The following is a 12,591-nucleotide window of genomic DNA, read 5'->3' on the forward strand; positions in this document are numbered from 1 at the left end:
ACACAACGCCTTATGGTAAGATGTTTGTAATGACCGCAGTTTATTTTAACAAGGTATCCAACAAGAAGTCCAGCAAGACATCCGATAAATTAAGGCACAACATAATTGGGCCTATTGTAAGGATAAGGCACCCTGAAGGGCAATCAAATCTGACAGGTTTTATGTGACCAGGTTTTTGGCATTTCTGCAGTTAAGAATTTGTTAAAAAGTATCAAATTTTAACAAAAACAAACTGAAAATGATATTGTATAACAGCTACGTTATTCCCCTTAAAATTCTCATTGCTATGATAGGTACCAAAACTGAAACTAGATGTTTGCATTGAACAAATCCGAAATCTACAGTGGAAGTAATTGAACTACTTTAAAGCCAAAATACTGTCTAGGGAGATCACTCCCATACAAACATATAGTATGGAATGTGTCATTTATTCAAAGAAAATATCTCTGGGACAAATATAAAGCGGAAATATAGCAAGGGAGATAACTACTCCAATTTTCTAAGAAACAAAATCGTGGGCAGAAGTTTGGATTATTTCTTGCCAACAATTGTAACATCAACAATGGAGATAATTCTGATACCAAATACTAGGGGAGATAATTCCATCAAATATGACTAATGGATAAAATAATGTTTAAATTATCTCCCTTTGAAATTTTGTGACTCTTACACAGATCAGAGTTGTGATGTATGATATTTTAATGTAAGGGAGACAATTTCCACAAAAATTACAGGGATATTGTGTAAAATCTAAAGGGAGATAATCTTAACATGAAATATAAATGTTATGTGTAAAATGCTAAGAGAGAGAGTTTTAAAACTTATGCAGTGCATAAATTCTGAGGGAGATAAATCAGCCACAAATTACATGTTTAATGAGTAAAATCTTAAGGGGATATTAATCTAAGGACATGTAGTACAGGTTTAAGTTGTAAGATTCTGAAGGGAGATAACTCTAATACAAGAATCAAGTAAAATAAAAATTTATGAGAACAAAATGATTCCCTATTCTTAAGAATTAATGAGGGATTTTCAATAATGAAATTCTGGAGAAACAAAACTTTTATTACCGCTGCACACTCTGGCTAGCTGAACATCCGAAGTCCAGGAAATTTTCTCATAAGAATACAGGGGCACTCATATTAGGGCATGCGTCCTTATTTGGTCATATACAGTATGCTTAAAATAACAAATGCCTTATCTTTTTATAAAATATAAAGACATGCACTTTCAAAAAATACAACAAAATAGTTTAAATCTTACATTGTAAGGTTTATGAGCTTTCAACTAGTAATCATGAGAGATACAGCTCCAAGCCTCCATTAAAATCTGCTTGGATAATACTGAGGTACAAAATGTACCACATACAAATGGATACGAAATCAAGGACAGATATATACAATTCTGTCTAATTGCATTATCACAGTTCTGCTTAGAATTCAACAAATATATTTTTTGTGTGTTGGGATTTAACAGCCCTGGTTCTCCTGGTGTAAAAGATGTCCATGTCACTTTAAAACAGAAATTCTACAATTCTTACCTTAAAATTCAATTACTACCTCAATTAAAACCAAGACTGAATTACTCCAATGGGTTTTGTATACCTCTTAGCTTTGATCCATTAATTTCATACTAAGTCACTTATCAGTGCATTCTCGTCAAGTTTACATGCATCTTAAACAGAATAGAAAACTAATCTTTATATTCTCATTTGGCAAGTCTACTATCACTTCTAAAAATATTCACATACCAAATGGAACAATGAAAGGAAAATTTCATGATTTTATTTCAGTAATTTCATTTGTGCTAGCTCAGTAACTGATTTTAATAGTTGAATTTTGCTATCCATACTTAAGCTCACTTGCGTTGAATGGTGGGCTGTATAAATCACCCTTCCTGCGTCATCGTCTATCCTTGATTAAATTTGGTTATCACTTTTTTTAACAGTTTAAGTTTGCTGTTTACAAGTTCTCAGAAACTAAACAATGCATCTGCTTCTGATTTCATATGTGGGTTTGCCTAGATTCCAACCAGTTTGTTGGTTAAGTTTCCAGACTGATGGTGTAAAATATTGCTTACAACAAAGAATAAACAATGTATGATAAACTCACAAAGATAAGGATGATATAATGATGGTAGCCTTTTAATTTCAGATTCAAATATATGACGTCTCGTTAGTGTAGAACCCCTGTTAAACCTGCTGATATATTGCACTGAAAAGCCAAATATCATATGTTTTTAGTAGTCGGGTCACACAGTTGTAAGACACCTTTAACCTAGCCATCCTGGGTTTCATTCCTGGAGCGGACATGAAAAGGTATTGGGTCACCCGCCCAAACACATTGGTTTTCCTTGTGTACTCTGGTTCCTTCCCACAGTAACATTCTTTCTGCGCTTCCATCATGGCCAACAATTAAGATAAGCTGATAGCTAGTTTTGCAATTTATTTATATTTCATATGTTATATAAAAAGAATACAATGTTTTAGACCACTTTAATGAATTGGGAATAACTGGCAAATCCCATGTCTTTACTACACTAGTAAATTTTACAAGTTGGTTGTATAGTGCCACTTCTAAGTCTTTTCCAAGGTTTAACAGAAGCTACTGATAGCCCCACAAATTTCTACATCAAAATGTGAATCAATATAAAGTTTTACTTGTGCATGATTTTGTTAAAATTTCATATGTTTGCATGTGAAATAAAACACAAAATTATATATCATCTGGCGTCATCCTGCTTTTTGGAAACAAAAAAACTGTTTTTAACTTTGAAATAGATAAATGATTCCACGTCAAGAAAGCTGAATATTGGCATGACTCTGTATGGTAACTGTCAGTATGTACATTCGTTGTGTGTTTCCAAAAGCTTATTTCAGATCATTGGCTCCCCCTGTGTCTTGAATAATATAGCATTATGTACAAAACCAATAATTATACTACAAAACATTGCTGCTTTCAATCTCCCAGCTGAATCATCCACAATACACAAAAACAACAAACTTTTCCTTGATCGGTGTGAAGCTCCAATATACCTTAATGTATATCAAACGCGTATTTTTTTTTTTGTAAGTTTTTTTCTTTAATATAAATTCTATATGTTATTAACCGCCTTCAGAGTTACATAATCAAATTTATCCGAGGAGCACATTCCGGCATTAAATATTCATGTTTAGGAAATGTATAGCACACTGTTTTGTTTGCTTGAAATTGGTACGTAGGATACATGGGACACCTCACTGGTAGTTTGTGTACGCAGTAATTATAGGGCCGCATTGCAGGAGGAAAGTTTGAGTGTCAGAGTATTAAAAAGGCTTAAGTATCATCAGTCTTGGTTATCACTGAGAAAGTTCTCCGCATTAATCCTACAAAATCAACTTATAGCAGCAATTAACTGGTGTATCGGGACTTTCTACATTGTGAATGTAGGCCCTGTTCCTGTATATCAAAACACTACCTTGCTAAGACCTTTTCGGCCCTTCCTTCAACATACGATGTCCTATTGATAATGCAGTAAGTCAGAGGGTAAGGGAGGTGCAAAAGAAATTTCTAATCAGGGAGTGATGTACTCACTTTGCTGTAGAATTTAGCTTTTTTAGTATTTATTCAGTAATAAGCCTTGGGAATTAACTAATTCCTCTGACTCAAGTTAAGGAGATGGGCGTATTTCTTGGAATTAGGTGTAGCTCTTGGAAAAGATTGGTTAATATAGTGATCTTTCAACAGACTTATTGTTAATTCTGTTGTGCAAAAGTCTGTATCTGTATTTTATTTACCACAGTATTCTATCATTTAGGCAATGTTAACCAGTAAACCTCCTTAGCTTTTTTAAACATTCAAAAACTTTTAAATCTATGGTGAAATAATATTAAAAGTATGTTGAGTGTTCTACATATTTTAAAAATCTATATAGGGAGTGTTTTTTATGACAATTTTTTTAAAATTAATTATTTAAACTAGTAATTTGGAGGCAGTTGCAAATTATATAATAACTAGGTATTATAATGGGATTTTCTGTTTTGATGATTTTCTAGGTCAAAAGTAAAAATAATTACAATATAAAAAAGATTTATTTTGCTTGAAGGAAGTATAAATTTATATCTAAAAATGGAACTATTGTAGCATTAAATTGGAGGATTTGGTACAGTACTAGTCACAGTGAACCCTACAAAAATAAAAGATCTCAAACTTTTTCTTTGCTCTCTTGAATCCAATGCTACAGTGCATCTTTGTTTTATTTGTCTATTGTTTTTCCTTCTTCAATATTGAATGAAATTTAGATTGCCTTGCTAAATAACAAAAAGCTATTTGCATTGATTTCTTCTGGTATAAGTCGTTGTTGTGATTCAGGACTTTAATATAATGGCAGATAAGATTTGTAAGAAATTGATTTAAAGCTCCTGATCAGTAGAGAAATTGGATTGAGAGGATGGCCTAAGTTTGGTGATTTCTAATATGCTTGTCTCAATAAATAACTCACTGTACCTTCAAAAGGAAATGTCCATTTAGAACAATTTTAATTTACAAGTTTAAATTTGTCGCTCTTTGATTTGTGCACAGCAGCTTCAACGTCCAAGAATGTGCAGAAACTTGTCAAAGACAACCTTGATTTTTTGGGTATTCTGACACTGGTTATATCAATACTACATACTTTCTGAATTACTGCTTAATGATGATGATAAATGATGATATTGATGATAGTTATTATTTTGTTTGCATCAAGAGTGAACATGTGTGAAAGGTGAATCTTTGTGTATATTTATGTAGCTTATGTAAAACCTTCAAAAATATTTTTAGAAAAGAAAGAAAATTACTGGTAAATCTGACCCTGAGTGTTCTGACATCCTTTCTAATCTGACCCTGAGTATTCTGACATTCTGTCTAATCTGACCCTGAGTGTTCTGACATCCTGTCTAATCTGACCCTGAGTATTCTGACATCCTGTCTAATCTGACCCTGAGTATTCTGACATCCTGTCTAATCTGACCCTGAGTGTTCTGACATCCTGTCTAATCTGACCCTGAGTGTTCTGACATCCTGTCTAATCTGACCCTGAGTATTCTGACATCCTGTATAATCTGACCCTGAGTATTCTGACATCCTGTCTAATCTGACCCTAAGTATTCTGACATCCTGTCTAATCTGACCCTGAGTATTCTGACATTCTGTCTAATCTGACCCTAAGTATTCTGACATCCTGTCTAATCTTACATGCATAGTATTTTGACACCTTGTCTAATCTTATACATGAGTATTTTGACATCCTGTCGCATCTGGCCCCTGAATATTGTTACATCCTGTTTCATTTGACCTTGAGTATTTCGAAATATCTCTGTTTCACTTGAAACCCACCAATTAAAAAGCTGTATGTTCTGATATCCTGATCAATACACAAGATCTTATATTTAATAATGATAAATTATCAGTTTCGGTGTGCAGAGATACAAAACAAAATTCTCATTATTCAATTAGTCATCTTCATGAATATGTAACAAAAACTAAACAACATAAACACTGCAAAGGAATTACTTTGTGTGTTAATTACATCAAATGTCAGTCTGTTTTTGGCACGAGAATTACTGTCTCTAATTGACATTAACGAATTCTCCACGTCCAGCACTGAATCGAATCACTGAGTGGACAGCGGTTACAAACTGCTCAACGTCCATCAATCCTACTTGGTTTATTTCTGTTGGTCTCTCGTCACCAGAATTACACGTCAACAAGAAAGGCTTACTAGAGTTGACCGAATTAGTGCTCCGAAATGCATTTGCAAATAGCAAAGGTCAGAGGTCAAGAAAAACAGTCTGGTTCAGATAATTATATGTTATTTGTTGGTCAAGGTCTCTTGGAGTCAATTCATGATTAGATGGCCAGAGGGATAACATTGATAAGGAATACTGATCATTCAAAAGTGTTTCACATCAACTTTAATCAAATTCACTGTCAGAACAATTTGGACTTTTGTTTTGTCACTTGACTGACAAAGCTGATTGTTTCAAAAGATTTTCTGTATGTTTCAGCAGATTTAAGTGACACTCAATTTAACAGATTCAGGTATATATTCATATATGTACTGTCCATAGTGTATCATACAAAACATCTTAACACTGAATTTTTTTTGTTTGGATGTTTTGATAGTAATCTCATTTTATCAAATCTACTGTAATATCAAAATCACTAACAAACAGGCAAATTTAAAAAAACAAAAAGACTTTTCTCATGTGATCAATTTTACTGAATGATTAACAAACATGAAGACCAAAAAAGACATCAAAATTTAATACAAGTATATATATATGAAGTAAATTGCACAATGTGTTTTTATCTCTAGGAATTAATCATTTCCAGTGGGGCCTTTCTCTCTGTTTAGTCAACGTAACTTTAATATGGAACTGAGCATGAATACAGACAAAGAAATGTGTATACTATGACAGGATAACCTGAGGCAGCTACTGTCCTCAAGCCTTGATCTGACTGCAACGAGACAGCACAGGGGGAAAAAACCACAAAACAAGCAACTTAGATTCTTGTATGGGCATGCTCCCGCATAGATTGAGATAATGTCCGCCCTTCTAGATTGATATCGTCAGGCAAATGACATTCCATGTAGATTTCCTAGATAGACAGCAAACAGTAGCTTCTGTAAACTGCAAAAATAGGAAAACCTGATTAATCACAGATATATTCTGATGTGCACACAACGGATATCTTTGTCCCCTGAAGGCTTCAAAATGGCTCCACATTTGCATGTGTATACCATGTCACAGACCAAACGTTGTGTACTCTGTTAGCAGCTTAACACAACAGAATCACTCTTACTTAGTGTCATTAGAGAAACAATTTGATCACAAGAAATCTTGTCACTGATAACGAATTTTTTTTTTTAGTTTTTCTGCATTTATCTTAGCTTTCCTCAATCTGATCTTTCAGTTTTAGGTGATAATAAAACCATGGTTTTTGTACCAAAGGGCACCGAGAAGTTCTGTCAAAAAGAATATCAAAAACAAACCAAACAAATATTGTTAAAGGAAAATCATGGACATCTACGTGACTTTTTTCTTTGATTCCATCATGTCTTTTGTTCAAGGTCAAAAACTTGCATGTTGTACATTCATGCAGGAACTCTTCAATAAATTTTCTATCTTGGTCGCTCATAATTCACATGCAGAGATGAAATTGTAATGTGAATTAAATTCATGTGGGCTTTCAGGAAGGAACATTACCAGATAATATACGTGAAAGAGGGAAAGTTGCTCTCTGTATTAAGCTTAATAATTCATAAAGAAAATTTTCAATTCTTTTTTCCTTTTTTTTTCTGTCATTTTATAAAGCATTAATTTGATAAACATTTGCTGAGGGAGAACAAATAACATATGACCTATAGGGCTGTAGCAGGATGAATTATAAGCTAAGACAGAAGAAAAAAGCGACATGAACAGAATATGAAAAATATGTGGAAGACTTCACTGCTCTCTCAGACAGGCAGTGCAAGGTGTAACAGCTAGTATACAGTATGGTTGCCTTAACATAGCAGACTGTTGTTTTAACTTGGTGAATAACCTTATTTTTTTCAATCTTGAATAGGGTTCAGAGTGACTGAATATTGCTTTGTCAGGAGTATAACATTTTTAGAATCAGCAAGCTTTTCTAGGTTATTAAGATATTATTTTTGTTAAAAATGAATTTACAGACATTTTTTCACACTGATCCTCAAAATTAGAATTTCAAACAGTTCTGTCTTGCAAATTGCATTTACAACAACACATATTGCAACGAGGTTTTATAGATAATTTTCAAGGTTTAAATGTTTGTCAAATTACCATGGTAGCATTGTAAGTCAAATATTCAAGGTTGCATAATATCACTGGAAAGTCAAAGTAGTATGGGACTATATTTGAAAGTAAGTTTAAATTCCAGAATCTGGACCAGCTGAGATAGAGTTGCTATTGATAAAATTTGGTTTGTGTCATGATAAGTAGTGAAGAACGAGCAAGTAAATTTACAAAAAAGATAACACATTCTAAAGTACATTGGAAATCACTTAATGTCATGTCAGTTAATGTCACTCCCTGCCTAATATCATGTCTTCTAAATTAAGATATTCTAAAGTATTATGTTTCTGTTTTAAGATGAAAGTATATCCTAAAACTCCAAAACAATTTTTCACAAGATTGTTTTCCTTTATTGAGAGAATAAAAATTGCCTTGTATCCATAACTTCTTTTTTTTTTTTTTGTAATCAGATTTTTTTTTCAATAATGCATTTTTGGCAACACTTTCAATTGATTATTATGGTTCCGATTTCAAGATAGCAAATCACCAAAGCAAAATATCATCTGCTGTAAAATTTTATGTCTTGTGATTATAAAATGGATCTCAGTCACGTGATGTATTTAGCTTTGATGCAGTAAATGAATTTTTGATTGGTGAATTAGATGAGAAAAACAAGCAAACATTGACACCATGCCTACAGCTTAAGTGAAATAAAGTTTGACATTTATGTCTATAAAGATAACCAGAGGAATTAAAATTTGTCAGGGCAAAAGAAATTCTAATTGGAAATATTTGGATTTTGTTGATCATTTAAAGCTGCTGAAACAAACTCATGAAAATAAAATTGCAGTTTGTCATGAAATTATTAATGTGTTTCTTCGTTCTTTCAGATATGTTACCAGATGGCATTGAAAGTAAGTATGCTTCATTCAAAATTTTATCTATGATACCTGTGGGTACAAGTGGGTTGTTTCCCTTTCGAGTTTACAATTGGGTTATTTCCCTTCTGAGTGTTACAAATGGGTTGTTTCCCTTTTGAGTGCCCTCACCAGGTTTACCTATTTATGCACAATTTTTAAAATTTCCTTTGGAAGGGCATTGAATTTCATTTCACAGCTGTTGATGATGTGAAGAAAGTGTATGTACAAGGTAAGTGTAAACTTTTCCAGAAAACATTGATCTGCAAGATACTATTCTGAAAAATGGCCTGATGTTTATACAAAAAAATCACAAACGTCCTGCTCTTTAAAGTGTTCTTTAGTTTTGATACATCCTTGTTCTTCATCTGGTTCTTTTAAGGTTTCAGAAAATCAATTGCAAACAGTCAGCTTGATAAAATCTTATTGCAAAACATTATGTCAAAATGAAGCAAATATGTTCATTTTCTTTTTCTCTTTGCTTTTTTTTCCCACAAAATTTCAGTTTGCAGAAAACATATATGGTATTTTTATATCTCCCTAATTCTCCTCTGAGCGGAACATAAATCTTTCGTATTTTTGTCGGTTTTAAATCTGATCTCTGGACAAGGCCCAAGAAAAGTATTGGCCAGCTTGCCAGCTGTATCTAATAGAGGTGATGTGTGATTTGTTGATGATTGGTGGATCGCTGGTCATGTGATGGATGGTAATGTCTACCCAGACAATTGGCCTTGTCAGGTTGTACACGACCCTGAGGTCAAACATAGCCATGAATCACACCCTGACTTGGACTGGAGGGGGTGTTTGCCAAATCGCCAATAGATGGTCGAATGTCTGAGTGTTATTCGTTATTGATGACTGAACGCGGAAAACAGGAGAAGACTTATTAATTAAATCAGAAAGATCAGTCCTGATTGTGGTTTGCGTCAAGAACATAATTTTTTTCCTCTCTCAATCTCTCTCATGCCTGATACTTGTCAGGAGGCCTTCGGTACTTGTCCGTAGATAGATTTGATGTGGAAATCTCTGCTATGGCAGTGTGTGTTAGAGAAAATGACAAACTGGTGTCTAGGACATTTTAGTCAGAAGACAATTTGTCAGTGATTGATTATCAACTTGATTTCTTATTAATTGGTAACTAGATCAGTTAAACATTAAAAAATCATTATGGGGTGTAACACTGGTGCCTGCAATATAACATTTTCTATGAGACGTTGTTGAAGAACAAATTTTTGAGTGGTATACATAGAGTATTGCGAACTCACCAAATTTTTCCTGGTCAGCCCGATATTTGGACCATCGTGAGTGACTCACCTATTTGTCCTGTTGGGTTATCAGATAACCCTTGTTTTCATTCATGAAGACTTGCATAGGAATGCCTCTAGATCTCCCATATAAAGTCCTGTTCACCTGGATATCAGTAGTCTAGCTTGCTCGACCAGATGCTTGTTGTCTGTACACTTACACATGCTGTGATCAAGCATCTGATTGAAAGAGATAATCTTATGTTTTGAGCTTTGGGACAAGATTTTAAATAATTATTTTCAAAATGTGATTAGAACCAGGTGTAGCAGAACAAAGATAATGTTCTTCTTTTGACAGATATCATTCAGTCTTCTATTACAGTCTCAAATTTCTTTCTCTTTTTAAAAAAAGATGCACAACACTGCTGCTTGTCAAGACAATGATACTTGAAATAGAGATCGAGGAACTGATGCTGAGAGATTGGAATTAGACAATGACATATGTCTTTATATCCTGGGATAATGAACCATTCACAGTGTTACTAGTAGCTAAAGCTGTCAGTTGCAGCATCAAGAATTGTGAAAAAGATGTATGGTACATATGTAATGAATAAAGTACTTTATATAATTACTAATATGAAGTGGTTTATGTACATGTTTTATACACAAGATTCTAGCAAAAAAGGTCATTACACACATGACCCGGTTTTCACCCTTTGTTTTAGTAGGTCATGACCTGAAATCTCTGAGTGGTTTGCAATACTAATACATATCACATGTTTGTCGTCAGATGGAATCCGTCTGTCACACCGTCGGTGGGTTGGTCAGTCTGTCTATCTGTCTTCCTGTCTGTCTGTCTAGCCTTAGGAAAATTTGATCTGGACAACTTCTCTATATAATTAAAGTTCATATTGCTTAACAAACAATGAAATAGATTCCTTTCTATATTTGTGGATAATGAAGTATTTACAATAAAGTAATTGATCATAATTCTTTTTCACCAATAACTGCTAAATTTTTAAGTTTCTATTTAAACCTTAATGACATCAAGAAAAGATTATATATCTGTTGGAGGGGATTTATTTGTGGCTGTTTTTGAGGAAAAATTGAAATATAGATTCCTCAAAAAATGAAAGGTGGAGCTTTAGTTTTTTTTTCATTTCCTTGAAAAATAATTACATTTTGCTTCAAGCTTGTGGTTAAACCACAAAAATTTGAACTATTCAAAAAACAAAAATATACAAAAAATCTCCAGTAGATCTATGTGAACAACTTTTGATAAATTGAGGTTTTGAATTCATTATTGAGTCAGTTACACATTCAAGAAAAGAGCGGAGGGGAAAAATCATGCATTAATAAAGTGCACAATAGGTAACTATTTCAAAGGGAGATAACTCTTAACACAAATAGCTGATATAGTATTTGGTATCAAATGCCTTTAATGACAAAAAACTTCAGAAATGGCTTTGGCATTTTTATTGGATCCGATGAGCATCAAGGTATAAAGGTATTAAAAAACATCATCATTTCGTTACAAAACAAACATCATTTAGTAATAAAAAACATCATTTAGTTATAAAAAATCATTATTTAGGTATGAAAAAACATTATTTAGTTATAAAAAAAACATTATTTAGTTATAAAAAAAAACATTGTTTAGTAATAAAAAAGCATCATTTAGTTATAAAAAACATCATTTAAGTATAAAAAATTAAGGCAACAAATTTTTCGTTTCTCAAAATACTGGCATAATGGAGAGTGTATTTATTTGTTAGGGTACTTGTTATTGATGTAGATGTATATGTTGATAAATTTAAGATTAGCAAATCATCTAAAATATGGCCAAAGCAAATATATTGCTGGTAATTAGTGTTATATAGAAATGTGATGATCGTAGCAACATACCTTCAAAGTATTCTATTGAAATATTAATGTTCCTTCAAACAAGTCATCTGGTCAGCCTGAGTAAGTTGTCAGTAGAATTCTGATAAGAGTTCACTGCACTCTAGAGGTACTTTCATTGTCAATGAAGCCTTTGCCTATAAAATCTATTCTTTTGTTCATTGTGATATAAATTCAGGCAATTTAATTTTCTTTTTCATTCCCCCAGCAATGTTAAGAAAATGTAATAAATCTTATGGTTAAAAGAAGTCACTGTCATACATTTTCATGAAAAAATTGTTGAAAAAAAATTAAATTGTCAAATATTATAAGTTTTGGAATCATGTTTAAGATATGAAATACAATTAAAACCTCTTAATGTCATGTTGGTTATTGTAACTTTCCTGTTAATATCACATTCTCTTTTTTTCCTCTGTATATTCTTGTAACCCAATATCTGATATAGTGTCACTTTCATGTGGGCAATGCTTTAAATCACTTTATTTTTACAACTGTTGTAAAGAAACACTACAGGCACGTGTGGGCAGGAGCTTTGGATTCAGGCCAAATGATTCAAGCATCACACATGGACGTCTTATATAAACATTGTCACAACTTATGTTTCCCTAGCAATGGATTGACCTGTTGACCAGTGTAAGGTCCAGGGAAGTCAGGTCCCTTTGTTTTTTAATGGGTAATAAATCCAAGCATTGAAATCGTTTTTTTTAAACGCTTTGTCACTTGGAACTTGTCCCAATGGCTGGGCCATCTGTGA

The sequence above is a fragment of the Ylistrum balloti genome, unplaced genomic scaffold (assembly GCF_031769215.1).
Source record: "Ylistrum balloti isolate Yb309-2 unplaced genomic scaffold, AGI_CSIRO_Ybal_v1 Utg369630, whole genome shotgun sequence".
NCBI lineage: Eukaryota > Metazoa > Mollusca > Bivalvia > Pectinida > Pectinidae > Ylistrum > Ylistrum balloti.